At 34.7% G+C, this 19,063-nt stretch overlaps 1 long non-coding RNA gene and 1 pseudogene across 1 annotated transcript; both read left to right on the top strand.

Annotated features, from left to right (window-relative positions):
• Positions 1–1,170: 1,170 nt before the first annotated feature.
• On the top strand, positions 1,171–3,256 carry LOC108452650 (L-ascorbate oxidase homolog; annotated as a pseudogene).
• An 11,025-nt stretch (positions 3,257–14,281) lies between these two features.
• LOC128286477 (uncharacterized) lies at positions 14,282–16,508 on the top strand. The gene is made up of 2 exons (XR_008277056.1): positions 14,282–14,319; positions 16,270–16,508. It is a non-coding gene; the product is annotated as an uncharacterized LOC128286477 (long non-coding RNA).
• The last annotated feature ends 2,555 nt before the right edge of the window (positions 16,509–19,063 follow it).

The following is a 19,063-nucleotide window of genomic DNA, read 5'->3' as shown; positions in this document are numbered from 1 at the left end:
TTTGGAACAAGTAAGAATAACCCTTATTTATGAACAACTCTCGTTCGAGAACATCCATTGTCTTGCATTCTAAGAGATGTTCCGAGGTAAATGTTTCACAAGATACTGCTTCACCAAAGTAGAAGAAGTGGAAATAATCTCGGGATATGACAGAGTTCTCAGGTTGTCTTCACTCTTAGGATTTTTCGGAGAACTTGGCTTGGCAGATTAAATATGAAGGTAGTTAAGAGGTTTCCTCTTAATATTTTCCTCTAACATTGAGTGTTTTTCCTTTCTTTAAAAAATATGGTGAACACTTCTTCAATATTATCATTATCATCACCAAAAAAGTCATTAACCATCCCGTCTTAACCATTATCGCCATTGCAATTGAAAACTAATTTCATTACTCATATTAAATACCTAGCATAAATAGGAGCCCATCACAACTAGTTGAGTGACTTTTTGGCACTTTGGTATTCTAATTCTCAAAGCTCTCTCTAAAATTCTTTCAACTTTTTTTGTTGTTTAGCCTCATCATCAACCATAATTCCCTTTCTCTTACTTATCAAACATCACCCGTCGCTGTAATTAATGTTATAGGATCTGTTCTAGTATTCATCTCTGCCTTTTTTCGATACATCATGTTCATTTATTTGCAAAGTTTGCTTTGAACCCTCTACAATGTTTTAATTTTATCTATATTTAATATAAATTCTCTCATAGGATGTCACAAATGGATATAATGTTATAATCTCTCCAAAAGAATAAAGTTTATTATAAATTTCTTTTCACATTATTTATTCAATATGAACTTTTTATGGTGGTCATAATTTAATTATATATGAAATTTCACTTAATATCAAGTGTCTAGCATTAACGATTATATAAGAATGGAGGTTAATGTTACTTTAATACATTTATTTTAAAAATTATCATATTTATATATTTAAATTAAGAAAATAACTATAAAAACTCTCATCAAAGTAACCATCGCCCTAAAAAAAATGTTAGCCATCAGCATAGTGGATGTGAAAATCCTTGATGGAAAAGAAGAGAATGATAAAATCAAATTGATTAGTGTTAAAAACAGTATTTGCTAAAAGCAAGGAAATAAATGAATGGATGAGCGTATTCTAAGGGATTAAGATAGAAGCATTCATGAGGAGATTGTGTGGTATAAAAGGAGAGGTATGCATGCAATTCAAAATCAACTCAAGCAAATCATCTTCCTCTCCCTCTTCCTCTTCCTCTTCCTCTAGAAGGGGATAATTAATAAATTACGGTTGACGAAAAAAAGGGTAAGAGATGGCTCGATTAATGTTAATATCGATGCTATTTCTCTGGGCAGGATCAATCCTTATGGTTCAGGGTGGAGATCCTACCTTTTTTTTCGAATGGAACGTCACCTATGGCACCATTGCTCCTTTGGGAGTGCCAAGAAGGGTATTCTTATTAACGGGCAATTCCGTGACCAAATATTAACTCTACTACCAACAACAATATTGTGATCAATGTGTTCAATAACCTTGATGAGCCATTCCTTGTAACATGGTAAGCGACTACCAAGAGTATTTTCTTTTTTACATTAATATGATTATGATAGTGAAGAATTGAGCTAATTATCTGTGGAAATGGGATTTGTTGTAGGAACGGCATTCAACATAGGAAGAACTCTTGGCAAGATGGTGTTCGGGAACCAATCGTCCTATCCCCGGGAAGAATTACACCTATAAATTCCGGTGAAGGATCGATTAGCACTACATCTATTATCCGTGATTGCTATGCATAAGGCGGTTGGTGGTTTCGGTGGCCTCCGTGTTAACACCGCCTACTCATCCCTGCTCCCTACACCGATCCGGTGATGACTATACTCTCTTAGTGGGAGACTTTTTCAATAAGGGACACACCACCTCAAGAAGATTCTTGATAGCGGTCGTAACCTTGGGAGATGCGACGGTGTCCACCTTAATGGAAAAGTTACGAAAGGTGATGGGAAGGATGAACCTCTGTTTACGATGGAGGCGAGCAAAACGCATAAGTCACAGATTTGCAATACGGGTATCAAGACATCTCTGAACGTCGGTTCCAAGGCCACACCATGAAATTGGTTGAGATGGAGGTTCCCACACAATGCGAATGACTATGACTCCTTGATGTGCACGTTGGATGTTGCTTCAGGTGCTTGTTATCGCCAACCAGAACCAAGGGATTACTATGTGGTGGCCTCTACCCGTTTTACCAAACGTGAGGTTACAAGAATCGGCATCATCCGTTACAAGAATGGCAAGGAGCTGCCTCATCCGAGTTGCCACCACCACCGTTGGTTGGGCTTGGTCACTCAATCAATTTCGTACCTTCCGTTGGAACTTGACTTCTAACGCTGCTAGGCCTAATCCTCAGGGCTCCTACAAATATGGTTCCATTAACATTACCCGTACCATCAAGCTTGCCAACACTGCACAAATAGTAGATGGCAAGCTCCGATATGCTCTTAATGGAGTCTCCTATGTCGAACCAACCACTCCACTAAAACTTGCAGAATACTATGGCGTAGCAGACAAGGTTTTCAAGCATGATACCATTCCCGATGATCCTCCAAGTGACAACACTAAGTTAACTTTGGCACCTATTGTCCTCAACATGACACACAGAAACTTTGTGGAAATCATCTTTGAGAATCACGAGACCGCCATTCAGTCCTACCACTTGTCTGGCTACTCATTCTTTGCTGTGGGGTAAGTATAGCTTCTAACATAACAAATACATGTGGTGATTTGCTTGAGTTTAAGTAATAAGTTGTATAATGATTTGTTGCAGCATGGACATTGGGAAATGGAGCCCTGAGAAGAGGATGAACTACAATCTTCTTGACGCCGTGAGCAGACACACTATATAGGTATTCCCCAACTCCGGTCAGCAATCCTATTGACATTCGACAAGCTGCGGGATGTGGAACCCGAGGTCGGAGATATGGGACGAGCATTACCTTGGGCAACACTTTATGCTAGTGTTATTTCCCTAACCGATCCTCAAGGATGAGTACAACTTACCGGAAGGTGTATTGACTTCATGACATCGTGCAAGGCATGCCAAGGCCTCCACCTTTCAGCAGATTAATTTAAATAAGCTTATAAATCTGTATCCAATTCTGGTATAAATACATAATATAGGGGGAGAGAGAGGGTGAGAAAAGCTTGAGTTCCAAATGGATTTAATGAAATAAAATGTTTTGGACCATTTGTTTATATTCAAATCATGTGCAAGCTTTCAACAATTTCATTGCTGCCATGTTTTAATTCTAATTTCTATGTTCATTATTAAAATCATATAATGCATTAATAATAAAAACCATCATCACGAAAGCAATTAATAAATGAAATAGACGAAGCTTACTAATTTATCAGTAAAAACCATTCCTTGTATAAATATTTGTAAAATATATATTAATATAAATTTATTAATGTTGTCTCATCAAATTCCTTCTATAAAGGGGATGAAGAATGTTACTAATTGAAAAATTGATATTATTTTTACCACAATCAACAAGCATTTTAGTTTATATTTTCATCACACATCTTACTTGTCACGGATTTCCTTACTTTTTAACGGAGAACATCCATTTTCGAATGCACCACAAATTTCTTTGGAACTAATTCTTTTTCATAGCTTAATTTAACTTGCTTTCGAGCTTCAAAATGATGAACATAAATGCATTTTGACTTTTAAAACTAAATTCATGTCGGATAACTTGACTATGAATGATTCTAGCATTTGATATCCTTTTGAGCTTATTAAGTTGATTTATTTTTGAATCGAAATCAATCAATCGCTATTAAGGATATTGTTACCTCACTGATTCAACTTTTGGATTCTTATACGTGAGAGAAACTCACCTCACGTTCAAATTGTTACCGGCATTCAAAGGAGCAGTGGGTGCACTGGGTAACCAGTTGAAGGGGTAATCTCTCTTTTGCACCTACACCTTTTAGTTATCAATCAAGATAACTTACATGCATGCAGAAATTATTAGGATAGATATGTTACCAATTTTGTACAAATAGATCTGTATCCATTGATCATGTCTTGCGGTGGTGCCCAGTGGGGTCATGCTATTTAGAGTGATCTATTGGAACCTATGGAACAGTTAAAATCAGGAACTCTTTGTTGCTGACATTGTCAAAAGTAAGGGTATATTAGAGGTGTAACCTCCCTAATCAGGAAATCATCCCAATGATTTTAGTTATGGATAGTGTAAATTTTTTATTTGTAGGAACTAAAAATTGATTACATATAAATAACCCGTCTATGGCTTAACTCATTGATATCATCATCGAAGAGCCTCAAAATTGTATCAAAAGGGTAGTTAATTATAAAAGATAATGTTAAAGGTGGCAAAAACAGTAGTATGTATGTTACCCGGATGAAATACAGCAACTACAAATGTACGTATGTTATCCGGATGAAGTAAGTTTTTGTAACAGACGACCTGTATATGATTTGACAGAAAACTTTTTGACTGGATAAAGTTGGTCAAGTACTTTCCAGTTTTAGACAGGTCCTAGGTTATAATTAGGATGTATTTAATGTTTGTTCACTTCTACAAGTTAAAAATATTGTTGTAGTTTTATATATGTACATCATACATTTGATGAAATTAAGGTAATGAGAATAGCCAATTATTGTTTTCTCAGTTTTCTCATCCCTTTTACTTCTATTTGTTTTTGGTTGCTTTCCTTGCAACTCTCATTTCTTTGAATCTCAAACTTATTTCATATTTTATCCGGAATTATTACTTTGTTGATCTAGCTTTAACAAGAGCTTCATATTTTATCCGGATGACTTAGTTCTATTTTTCTTTCTATGTGAAAAATCCAACAAATGGTATGAAGAGCGTAAGTCTTTGAAGACCTTGGTTGTGTTTGAGAGAAAAGAAGCAGAAGCTGTTAGTCTGTTTGTTTGCTGCAAAGATGAGTTTCACACCACCACCACCACATGTGTTTGCTGGAGAAAACTACCACATTTGGGTAGTTAAGATGAAGACATACCTTCAAGCATATGATTTGTGGAGTGTGATCGAGAATGATGCTAAACCACCTCCATTGAGGGCCAATCCAACCATTGCTCAGATGAGGCAACACATTGAAGAGTGTGCCAAGAAGTATAAAGCAATGGCCTGCTTGCAAAATGGGGTCTCTGATGTGATCTTCACAAGAATAATGGCTTGTGATTCACCAAAGCAAGCATAAGAGAAGCTAAAGGTGTAACACCCCTATAACCCGTATCCGTCGCCGGAATGGGTTATGAAGTGTTACCAACCCAAAATACCACATTTGTACAATCACATTGATATTAGAACATTAACTTTTATATGCATTCAAAAAAACTTTATACAAACATTCAAAAGATGCCATTTTCGCATGGCTTATATACATCAACATTTCAAAATATCATTCACTTAAGTCTATTCTATACATGCCATACTAGTTCTAAAATATAGCAGTACCAAAAAGACAGATAATGTGACGAGTTGCTGACAATCCTCTCTCCGAGCAGGTAACTGGAATCAACAATCTATAAAACAGAGAAATATAACAAAAGGAGTAAGCCTTCATAAGCTTAGTAAGTTTTAAGCAATACAACAGACAAACTCAATTATACGTCAATTATCCAATTTCTCAAAAGGTCATTTCCTATATATTTATTACCATTGGCCGAATATACACAAGCATATAATGCACACTTAGCATTCTAATTACACTTAATCTGAATTCATATGGCATAAATAAATCGAACATTTTCACATACATTCACACTTGACCGAATGTATCATAATCATAGATATAAATATATCATGTATTCACATATGTATCAAATTATACTCTTATGATTTAATTTAAATCATACTCACATATAAATACATAATACGTACCTAGCCAACTTAACGTATTGAATGTATTCATTCGTCGTTCTAACACGAGGTATCTTAGTTTTAGACTTTTATCAAATCACCGGCATTCAGCCTGTTAGGTTTAAAAACCCGAATTCATTCACCGGCATTTTGCCTGCTAGGCTCGAGGCCCGAATAATATCTCACCGGCATTATAGCCTGCTAGACTCAAAGGCCCGAATATTATCTCACCGGCATTATAGCCTGCTAGGCCCAAAGGCCCGAATAATATCTCACCGGCATTATAGCCTGCTAGGCTCAAAGGCCCGAATAGTACTGCACAATATTCAAATCAACAAGTTTTATATAACACAATCACACCAATTTAGGTACAAGCATCATTCAATATATCATCCTACATTTCATTCACTTTTATCTCATTTCATCACTAACATTTAAATACATAATAGTTTACACGTAAAATCTTACTCATTTTCATCTAACACTATCATTTGATCATGAAAACATATCACCTTTTACTTCCAATACAAATTGCCATTCGGCCATGTACATATATGATAAGTAACACTTAATTCTCATAGTCTGTCATGTCATTTTTGAATATTATATATATTTAACTACTTAAAACTTACCTCGAATATTTTCAAACAGTCTCGGATCGGCTATTCAACTACTTTCTCTTTTCCCTTATCCGAATTTGCCCCTCTATGCTCTTGAGCTTAATTCAAGCTCAAAGTGACCGAATGCTATTTCCCCTTTTCTTCTTTAAGGTTCGGCTACTAAGGAAGAAGATGAAACAAACATTTTTTTTCTTTTGTTTTTCTATTATCTTTTCTTATTTTACTTAATTTTTATTTCATAAATTAAGCCATTACCATTATAATATTATTATATAATACATATTTTGCTTATCATCATTATCATGGCCGGCCACTACAACTAAAGTGGGAAATTTGACATGCAAATCCACTTATTTACACCATTAATTATTTGGCCACTACAAAAATAACCTATCTTATTTTCACAAATTTTCACATAAGTCTTATTTAATAATTTCACTCACAAATGACAGTATTAAAGCATGAAATTTTCACACATGCACCTTCACATATAATAAGCACAGAATATAACATCTAATTATTTTTATGACTCGATTTTGTGGTCCCGAAACCACTTTCCGACTGGGGTCAAATTAGGGCTGTCACAAAATGAGGAGTTTATGGGGTCAGACAAAACAAGACAACAATAGCTGATCAACCTTAGAAGGGATTTTGAGAATCTGAAGATGAGAGAGTCAGAGACCATTAAGCAGTACTCTGACAGAATAATGGCCATAGTCAACAACATTAGGCTCCTTGGTGATAATTTCTGTGAGAGGAGAGTTGTTGAAAATGTCATTACAACTCTCCCAGAGAAGTTTGAGTCAAAGATTTATTCATTAGAGGACTCGAGGGATTTATCAACCATCTCATTGTCTGAGAGGGCCAACAGGCAGGAAGAGCATCTTGAAGGAGCTTTCCAAACAAAGGCCAAGGAAGGCTCAGGTTCTAGTCAAAAGGGGAAGAAACCTTGGGTCGATAGAAGGGAGAAATCAAGGAGAGATGTAGGGACGAATAGATTTCCACCATGCATTCACTGCAAGAAGACTTCACACTTGGAGAAGAACTGCTGGTACAGACCAGATGTTCAGTGCAGGAGCTGCAAACAGCTGGGACATATTGAGAGGGTGTGCAAAAATAAAGTGAAGGCACAAGCTCAGCAACAAATGCAAGCCAAGGCTACTGAGGATCTTCAAACTCAAGAGGAGCATGTTTTTACAGCCTCCTGTTTTGCAACCTCGAGCAAGGTCAGTTGTGACTGGCTAGTGGATAGTGGCTACACACACCACATGGCAGCTGATGAAAGGTTGTTCAAAGAGTTCGACAGAAGTTTTGCCTCAAAGATTAGGATTGGCAATGGGAACCTGATTGAAGCCAAAGGCAAAGGCAATGTGGTGATCAACACAAAGTCAGGTAACAAAGTGATTTCTGATGTACTTTTTGTGCCTGACATAGATCAGAATCTACTTAGTGTTGGTCAGCTTGTAGAAAAAGGTTACTCACTCGCTTTTAAGAATGGCTCATGCATTGTTGAAGACTCTTATGGTCAGGAGTTGGCCATAGTAGCAATGATAGATAGGTGCTTTATGCTTAATGTCAATCGACTTGAGAAGAAGGCTTACACCAGCTTTATTGATGATGCTAGTCTATGGCACAAGAAATTTGGACATGTGAATTACAAGTCACTTGATCAGTTGCATAAGTTGAACTTGGTTGAAGACATGTCAAAAGTTGAAGCCAAAGACACTGTCTGTGAGGTTTGCCAGCTTGGTAAGCAAACCAGGTTGCCTTTTTCCTGCTAATGTGGCATGGAGGGCTTGAGAAAGACTTGAGTTTGTCCATTCTGATATCTGTGGACCAATGGAGACCTCTTCTTTAATTGACAGTAAGTACTTTGTGCTGTTTATAGATGATCTAACCAGGTTTTGCTGAGTTTATTTCTTGAAGCAGAAATCTGAAGTGTTTGAAGCCTTCAACAAATTTAAGGCATTGGCTGAAAATCAGTCTGGTTGCAAGATTAAGGCTTTGAAAACAAATAATGGCACTGAGTATTTGTCTGAAAGGTTCCAAAAGTTGTGTGAACAAGCTGGGATTCATCATCAGCTAACAACAATCTATACTCCTCAGCAAAATGGAGTATGTGAGAGGAAGAATCGAACAGTACTTGACATGGCTAGATGTTTGCTGTTTGAGAGCAAGCTGCCAAACAAGTTTTGGGTTGAGGCTGTCAATACCTCAGTGTACCTACTCAACAAGTTGCCAACCGTTGCTGTGAAGGAAAAGACTCCTTTTGAAGCCTGGCATGGAATCAAACCTTCTGTTTCACACCTAACAGTATTTGGCTGTGTTTGCTATGCCCTTATTCCAGTTGAGAGGAGAACCAAGCTCGAGAGAAGGGCCGCTCCAGGAATATTTATTGGCAACAGAAACACTAATAAGGGCTACTGGGTGTATGATCCCTCAACAAAGAAAATATTAGTAAGTAGGGATGTGAGGTTTGATGAAGGTAGAGTATGGAGCTGGAATGATACTGATGCAAGGTTGACTGATGAAGATCAGCAGGACAGCAGTTTGGAGCTAGCTAAAAAAGGGCCAGTTGATGATAATTTTGATGAAGCACCTATGAGAGGGACAATGACTATTGCAGACATCTATCAAAGATGTAATGTTGCAATAGTTGAACCTTCAAAATTTGAATAGGCTGCTAAAGAAGAATGCTGGAAGAAGGCTATGGAAGCTGAAATGAAGATGATCCATAAAAATGACACATGAGAGCTGGTTAATAGACCGGTAAACAGGAAGATTATAGGTGTCAAATGGGTGTTCAAAACCAAGAACAATGCAGATGGATCTCTGAACAAGCATAAAGCCAGACTAGTTGTGAAGGGGTATAGTCAGCAGCAATGTGTTGATTATTTTGAAACCTTTGCACCTGTTGCAAGGTTAGACACCATAAGGTTATTGTTTGCCTTAGCTGCTCAAAAACAGTGGAAAGTGCATCAATTGGATGTAAAGTCAGCATTTCTGAATGGATTTCTCAAGAAAGAAATCATCATAGAACAGTCTGAGGGTTTCAAGGTCCCTGGTGAGGAAGACAAGGTTTACAAGCTCAAAAAGGCATTGTATAGCCTAAAACAGGCTCCAAGGGGCTGGTATGATAGGATTGATGCATACCTGTCGAAGCTTGGGTTTGAGAAGAGCATAAGTGAGCCTACACTCTATGTGAAGAAGGCTGAGAAAGAAACCTTGTTGATAGTCTCACTTTATGTGGATAACTTATTAGTTATTGGTTGCAAGGGTGAGCTGATTGAAGATTTCAAGAAACAAATGTTAGATGTGTTCGAGATGACTGATTTAGGTTTGATGACCTACTTCCTTGGTATGGAAGTTAATCAGAATGAGCATGGCATTTTCATAAGCCAGCAAGCATTTGCACAGAAAGTTTTAAGTAAATTCAGCATGTCAAAGTGCAAGCCTGTTAGCACTCCTGTTGCACTAGGAGAGAAACTCTCAAGCATCAATGAGCATGATCGAATAGATGAAAAGGAGTATAGGAGTTTGGTTGGTTGCCTACTCTACTTGACAGCAACAAGGCCAGACATCTTTTATATTGTTAGTCTTCTATTGAGATTCATGCACTGCTACAATGTTGCACATTTTAAAGCTGCTAAAAGAGTCCTAAGGTATGTCAAAGGCACCTTAGGCCATGGTGTGAAGTTTGAGAGAGCTGAAGAACTGAAGCTGGTCGGTTATTCAGACAGTGATTGGGCTGGCTCAGTTGATGATATGAAGAGTACATCAGGATCCTTCTTCACTCTAGGATCAGGAGTTTTTAGCTGGAGCTCAAAGAAGCAACAAACTGTTGCTCAATCAATAGCTGAAGCAGAGTATATTGCAGCTGCTGGGGCTGTTAATCAAGCAATTTGGCTTAGAAAGCTGTTGGAGGACTTGAATGCTCGTCAAGCTAAAGCAACAGAGATCAAAGTTGACAATCAGTCAGCTGTTGCAATTGCCAAGAACCCTGTGTTTCAGGGCAAAACTAAGCATTTCATGTAACTCCCCTTACCCGAGACCGTCGCCGGAGTCGAGCACAAGGCACTACTACACTTATTTGAGCACTTAACCAAATTCAGACAATTTATATCATACTTTCCAGACAAGCTGTCCAACTGCGTCATAGTTGCTAAAAAAATCATATCTCAAGTTACGAAACTCAAAATCCAAATATGTAAATTTTCTCCGAATCTAGACTCATATATCTACTTACTAATTTTTTTATAGAATTTTTTGCTGGGCCAATTAGTACAGTTTATTAGTTAAAATCTCTCATGTTTCAGGGTTCGGCTACTCTGAGCCCTGTGAACTACGAACCAAATTTCTCCTTGTACAGAATTCAAATAACCATGCCGTTTATTTCTTTTAAAAATAGACCCAATAAGGAATCCAAACATATATAGTATGATGCCTAATTATTTTTCTAAAATTTTTAATGATTTTTACAAATCAGAATAGGAGAGCTCAAAATCACTCTGACCTTATCTCACAAAAGTTATTATATCTCATGATTTACAATTCAATTTCTTACATAATTTATTTTATAAGAAACTAGACTTAATAAGATTTAATTTAATATTTTATTCAACCTCTAATTAGATTTTCATAATTTATGGTGAATTTTCAAAGTCAAACTACTGCTACTAACCAAAAACTGTTTTAGTACAAAATATTGTTAACTAGTTTATAACATCTTTACTTCAATTCATTTAAACTCTATACATGCCATATAAATATTTAAACATAAAACAAAAACTACCGGAATTGATCTGGATAGTGTGCCTTGTTGTGTTGATCCAATCTACCAACTTCACTTTAATTCAATCTACATAAAAAAAATATCAAACACACACAAGTAAGCTTATTGAAGCTTAGTAAGCTCATAGGCATAAAAACACAAATCTTACCGAACATTGTACACAATCATATATCTTTTAATTAAACTACTTTACCCTGTAAATCACAAATCCATTATTAAGCTCCTTTGAATAATTTTCATATTCCTATTTACAAATTTAACTTCCTTGGGCCCTTTTTTCTCATTTATTTCCATTGACAAATTATGGAACACTAATGGAATTGAGTGCTTCATTATCACATTGCCATAGGAAACTATGGACTTGCACATTGTCACATATCACACACCGAAGCCATAGTCCTGCTATGTTCTTACACGGATCACATCACATGCCAATGCCATATCCCAGATATGGTCTTATACGGAATCACATCATCATGTCACACCGATGCCATAGCCCAGCTATGGTCTTATACGGGAACACATATCACATTGCACCGATGCCATAGCCCAGCTGTGGTCTTAAACGGGAGCACTTATCACATCTTTCCGTCAATTCACCATGGTCACAAAATGAAAGCACTCAAATCCATTGTTCCAACTAATGTGTACTTTTATTTAACTATTATTTCATACTTATTACAAATTGATAGTATTCATCTACAATAATATACTTAAAAATCATAATATCTTCATAACAAAACATTAAATTTTGCCATATGAACTTACCTCGGCTAATTTGCAAAAGTTATAGAAATTCAAGAACTATTCTTGAATTTTTTCCTTTCCACGATTCACTTCGTTTTCTTGAACTATAATTATAAAACAATTCCTTCATTAGCATCCATTACAACTCTATTCTATTTCACAATTTATGCCCTTAAATTTTTGAAATTACACTATTACCCCAAACTTTTCAAATTTTTACAATTTAGTCCCTGCTTAATTTATTCATCAGTTGAACTAATTATTCTCAAATAACACTTTATTTAAACATTATAAACTATTTCACAGCCTTTTACATTCAAAGTTTCATCACAAAACCCTAATTTCAGAACTTTCACAATTAGGTCCTAAATAATGATTTCTATAAAAATCTCTTTATAAAATCATCATATAATAAAATTAAAACCTCAATTCCATGATAAATCATCATAAAATTTCAGCACTTGTTCATGGAAACTTTCAAAATTATCCATATAATCAAAAACTAATGAATTAAACATATGGACCTAGTTGTAAAAGTCTCAAAAACACAAAAATTACAAGAAATAATCAAAAGTTGAACTTACATGCTGTAGAATATAAAAACCAGCTTCTTAAAAGCTCTCTAATGGTGTTTTTAGCTGATGAAGATGAAGAAAAATGAAGAAAAATGAAGAAAACTCTAGATTTTACCTAATATATCATATTTTACAATTAAATTATTACCCTATTTCCAATTTTGCCCCTTGTTCACACTTGATTTTTAATTTTCCTGCACACACATGCTGTCCAGCCCAATAATAGGTGTATAATTGCCTATTTAGTCCTCCTTTAATTATTACTAGAGCTATTTAATCACATCTCACAATTTACACTTAGTTCAATTTAGTCCTTTTCACCTAATTAACTACCGAAACCTTAAAATTTCTTGATGAAACTTTAATACTAACTTATTTACACTCCATAAACATTTCTAAAAATATTTATGGCTCGGTTTATGAATTCGAGGTCTCGATACCTCGTTTTTATTTTGTTTTATCTACAACTTCCTATACTACATAATTTCACTAATTCAAAATTAATTCTAAAACCACACTTAACATTTACTTACTAATATCTAAGCTCACATGTCGAATTTAGTGATTTCAAATCACTGTTCCGATATCACTGAAATTTGGGCCGTTACATTTCAAGATCAAATACCATTTTTTGAGGGAGGCAGAGTTGTCAAAGGAGATCAACTTGGTCCATTGCTGCTTAGAAGTCCAATTGGTAGATATTTTGACCAAGTCGTTAGCTGCCACCAGGTTCAAGTATTTAAAGAAGCAAATTTGAGTCTGCTGCTTTGTAGCCAATGAGAAGTGTTAAAGGTGGCAACAAACAGTAGTCCGTATGTTATCTGGATGAAATACAGCAACTACAAATGTACGTATGTTATCCGGATGAAGTATGTTTTTGTAATAGACGACCTGTATATGATTTGACAGAAAACTTTTTGACTGGATAAAGTTGGTCAAGTACTTTCCAGTTTTAGACAGGTCCTAGGTTATCATTAGGATGTATTTAATGTTTGTTCACTTCTACAAGTTAAAAATATTGTTGTAGTTTTATATATGTACATCATAGATTTGATGAAATTAAGGTAATGAGAATAACCAATTATTGTTCTCTCAGTTTTCTCATGTAATGGCCCAAATTTCAGTGATATCGGAACAGTGATTTGAGATCACTAAATCCGACAAGTATGTTTGAAAATTTAATAAATTAATAATTATAAGTCAAGTGTGAATTTAGAAGAATTTTGAATTAGTGAATTTTGTGTTAAAAAAAAGAGAGAAAAGAATTTAATAAGTAAATTGGGTCTAAAACGAGGTATCAAGACCTTGAATGCATACTTCGAGCCATAAATATTTTTAAAAATATTTATGGAGTGTAAATAAGTTAGTATTAAAGTTTCGTCAAGAAATTTTAAGATTTCGGTAGTTAATTAGGTGAAAAGGACTAAATTAAACTAAGTGCAAAATTGTGAGATGTGATTGAATAGCTTAAGTATTTAAAAATATGGATTTAAAGAGCAATTAGACCCAAAGGTTAATGGCTGGACGGTTTGGGTATGAAATAAGCAAGAAAACAATGTGAACAAGGGGCAAAATTGGAAATAGCATAATAGTAATTAAATAATGATGTAATTGAAAAATCTAGACATTTCATCTTTCTCAGCCAGAAACGCTGTAGTAGGTCTCCTATGCTGGTTTTTCATATTTTTTCACCATGTAAGTTCAATTTTTACTATTTCTTAGTAATTTTTATGTTTTTGTGACTTTTAAAATTAGGTCCAATCATCTAATTCATTAGTTTTTGATTTGGTGGGTGAAATTGGAAGTTACCCTGGCTGAGTAAGGGCAGTATATGATGAATTATTATGAAATTTAAGTTCTAATTTCATATTAAGGTTGTTTTATTAAGTCATTTTGATAGAAAATGGTATTTAGGACCTAATTGTGAAAAAGTTGTGAATTAGATGTTGGTGTTGAAATTCAGAATATCAAAGGTTTTGAATTAGTTTATAATGATAAAATAAAAGTGTTAATTGAGAAAAAAATTTAGTTCAATTGATGGGTGAATTGAGCAGGGACTAAATTGTAAAAACTGTAAATTTTGGGGTAAAAGTGTAATTTTGAAATTTGAACAGCATAAATTGTGAAGTGAAATAGAAATCAAATAAATGTTAATGAGTAGAAATAATTTATATTATAGATCAAGAGAAACGAGATTCAAGTCATGATCGAGGGAAAAATAAAGTTTACGAGGAATAGGCTCGATTGCTAATATTTTATATCGAGGTAAGTTCATATGATTTTTAATAATGCAATGTGTAATTTAATGTTTTGAAATGAAAATTTCATGAATTATATAGTATATTATTGCATATAAAATGTCATTAAACTGCGATAATTGTAAAATGATATTTGAATAAAAGTACAAATTAAATGGAACAACGGACTTGAGTACTTTCATTCAATGGCTAAGACGAATTGATTGGAAAAGACCATGGTTGGACCATGGCAGCATGTGAAATGTGATTTCAGATAAGACCATAGCTGGGCTATGGCTTCGAGAAATGTGATATGTGTTTCAGTATAAGACCATATCCGGATATGGCATCGGTGTGATATGTGCTATCAGATAAGACCATATCGGGATATGGCATCGATGTGATATGTGATCCGTGTAAGACCATGGCTGGGCTATGGCCTCGGTATGTGATATGTGACTATGTGTAAGACCATAGTTTTACTATGGCATTGTGATAATGAGGTACTCAATTCCGTAATCGTTCCCTAATTTGATTATGAACGAAAATGTAAAATGGCCCGAAAAGATTAAGAATTGGTGAATACTATGAAAATGACACGATTTGGAATAAGTTCTTGATACTTGATGACATTGAGATTATGGATCTATGCTTATGAAGCATAATTATGTGTTCTTACCATGATGGATGAAATGATATTGTATGGATTTAGTGAATAGTAGTGGTGAATGAATAAATATGGCCTTGACAGTTTTGGGTTACTGCAGTAGTGTATCTTTTGAAATTTACCATAAATTGTGGAAATTGAGTTAAGGGCTGAATAAAATATGAGATTAAAGCCTGATGAGTCTAGTTTCATATAGAGGAAACGGTGCATGCAATTGGATTTTATGTTATAAGATATTTAAATTGTTGTGAGACAGAGTTTGAATGACTTCGAGATCCCCTGTTCTAATTTTAGAAAATCATTAGAAATTGTACAAAAATAATTATGAGTTTTAATTTATTTATTTAAAATTCAATAGGGATATACGGGAACATCATCCAAGTCCCGAATTATGAGATAAATAATTTTTAGTGAAGAGAGATCAGAACTGTAGGACAGCGAAACAGGGGAAACTTTAATGAATAAACTGTACTAAATGGCTAAACCAAAAATTCTAAAAATTTTATGAGAGAAAGGTATATGAATCTAGTTTCAAGGAAAATTAACGGAACTTAATTTGGAGTTTCTTAGCTCCAGAAATAAATTATTTAGTAAATGTATCTCGATAAAACAGTTTAAGCTGAGTATGTACAATTGTACAATTGTGGTGTTTTATCTTAAAAGCATGTTGGTAATTGCTTATTAATTTCATATGGACTTACTAAGCATTTATGCTTACTCCCTCCTTTTCATTCATTGTAGTTTTGACAAGCCAGCTCAGAAATCGGGAACGGTCGGAGGCCCACTCACACTATCCGTATACCATCTTGGCATAATGGCTTGTATATTTTGAGTATGGCATGTATAGCATTATAATCATTTTGTATATATGGTCTTATGATATGGATATTGAGTGGTATGGAAATGCTTGGTAATGATTAGCCATTGGAATGGCTAATCATGATCATATTTGGTGTTATGTATGCTAAATTGCTAGCTAATCCATGGAAACCATGAAATAGACAAAATTTACCATAAAATAGATTCAGACAGCAGCAGTGATGTGAGTTTGAAAAACCATTAAAAATAGTAGAGATACAATTAGATGATGAATAAAATATAGAATTGAATAATTATGAGTCTATTTTCATATGGATGGAATAAAACAGGTATATGAGTTATATTTTATGCGAAGTTTAAATTTTTGTGAAACAGGGCCAGAGCGATTTCTGGATCCCCTGTTCTGACTTTGGAAATTCACCATAAATTGTAAAAATATAATTAGAAGTCATGCTTTATATGTACAGATTCCTTATTGAGTCTAGTTTTATTAGAAACAAACGGCGTAGTCATTGAAACTCTGTACAGGGAGATATATAATTCGTAATACACATAGGTCAGAGCAGTCAAATCCTAAAACAGGGGAGACTTTAACTAATAAACTGTACTAATTGGCCCAACCAAAAATTCTAAAAAAAAAATTAGTAGATAGATATATGAGTCTAGTTTAAGAAAAAATTTATGGAATTTGATTTCGAGTTTCGGAACTCGAGATATGAATTTTTAAGCAACTATGACGCAGTTGGACAGCTTGTCCGAATTTATTTAAGTGCTCAAATAAGTTTAGTAATGCCTCGTGCTCGACTCCGGCGACGGTCTCGGGTAAGCGGGCGTTACATATCATCCCTTTTACTTCTGTTTGTTTTTGGTTGCTTTCCTTGCAACTCTCATTTCTTTTAATCTCAAACTTATTTCATATTTTATCCGGAATTATTGCTTTGTTGCTCTAGCTTCAACAAGAGTTCATATTTTATCCAGATGACTTAGTTCTGTTTTTCTTCCTGTGTAAGAAACCCAACAGATAAACCCTAACGGCACACCAAGTCTCGTTTTCGCTCCTTTCCTGATAAAGATGCTACACCTCGATCTGTCAATCCCTAGCTAGCAAGGTTTGCACTTTCTATAACAATGAATTATTAGCACACTCAACCTTTCTATTTGACATGTTAACTAACAATAACTTATCAAGTTCTAAAATCACCTTTCTATAGCCCTTTGTCCAAGGCCATTGGTGGCCCCTTTAAGGCACCTGTAACTCCAAGTCCAAAAGTAGAGCAACGTTGCAAGACTACGAATGAAACCTTGAGATTGGTCATGCATAACACCTTCTGTAGTAGCCATATCATCAACTAAGCAAACTTCCTCATCCATATTTAATTTTATCCAACCCTCCACAGGAGGCTGTAGGCAACAATACTTAATATTCCGTTCTTTTTTAGAGCTCCCAGGTTGTTACAAAACACTAGCATCTTTTTTATTCTTGCTTGTCTCTTGTCATTCCTCGATTTTATTGATATTTTTTTGTACGATTTGAAGTGTTAGTGAAATTGTCATTGAAACCTGAGTTTGATTCTTTCCCCTAGTACAATTTTTATTTATAGTATTTTATTTTCTGTTCAATCTCTTTTGGATAATTTTTTTCTCTTCTCTTTGCCGTCTCACCCTCCTCTCTTCCTCTCATTCTTCAATTTTTCTTCTTCATCCTTGTCTTGTCACCCTTAAAACCCTAATTTTTGCATTTTTGTATCGTCTCTTTCTTCATTTCCTCCTCCACTTGTGGCCATAGCACTCCCTTTGATCATCTTCTCCTCTCATTTTCTTTTAATTTTCATTCATCTCTTCACTTCTTTGTTATGGCTGAACTTTACTACTAATTTTCTGCCATTTTCGCACCTATTTCCTCTCTTTTTCCTTCATTTTGTTTCTGAAAATAGTCTCCTGTCTTGGTATATTGTGGTGTTTAATCATTTTCTGTTGATTCATTATCTTGGATCTGAAAATTGGGAAGTGTAAGTTGTCTAGATCATATTTGATCTCATTTTTTTTTTCCTTTTTTCCCTTTCTTTTCCTATGACGATCGAATACTACAGGGTCTATAGTCGAATTTCTTTGGAACAACCTAGTTTTAGCTTAATCAAAATAGTGGTTTTGGAACCACAAATTCGAGGTCATAAAATTATTTTAATATTATTTTTAGTGTTTATGGCATGTGATTATATATGTGTGAAAGTTTCATGAAATAATTTTAGCGATTAAATGCTTAATTTGAGAAAAAGACTAAATCGCGTAAAATGCAAAAGTTGCATTATATTTGATAAAGGTGCCTAATTGCTATGATTTATTACATGAAAGGTCCTTATGATGATATTAAACCATTTTTAGTGGAATTTGACATAAATGGGCAGTAAATGGATGTTTTAAATGGTTTTTAATTAAAGGTAATTTTGGTATTTGTTAATTAATGTTAACATTAATAAAAAAATGAAAATTGTTATCATCTTCACCATTTCTAGCCAAAAATTAGGGAAGAAAAGAAGCCAAACTAGGTTTTAAGCATTCGGCACTTGCAAGCTTGATTTGGTATGTTTTAGATCAATTTTTATGATTTTTACGTTTTTGTGATCGTTACTTCGTGTTCTAGCTAGCCCATCCCTTAATTTTTGAAATTGTTGATGATTTTGTGAAATTCCATTGAAAATGCTTGAGCTTTTGAATG

Source organism: Gossypium arboreum, chromosome 13, assembly GCF_025698485.1.
Source record: "Gossypium arboreum isolate Shixiya-1 chromosome 13, ASM2569848v2, whole genome shotgun sequence".
NCBI lineage: Eukaryota > Viridiplantae > Streptophyta > Magnoliopsida > Malvales > Malvaceae > Gossypium > Gossypium arboreum.
This window is presented reverse-complemented; position numbering and strand designations above follow the sequence as displayed.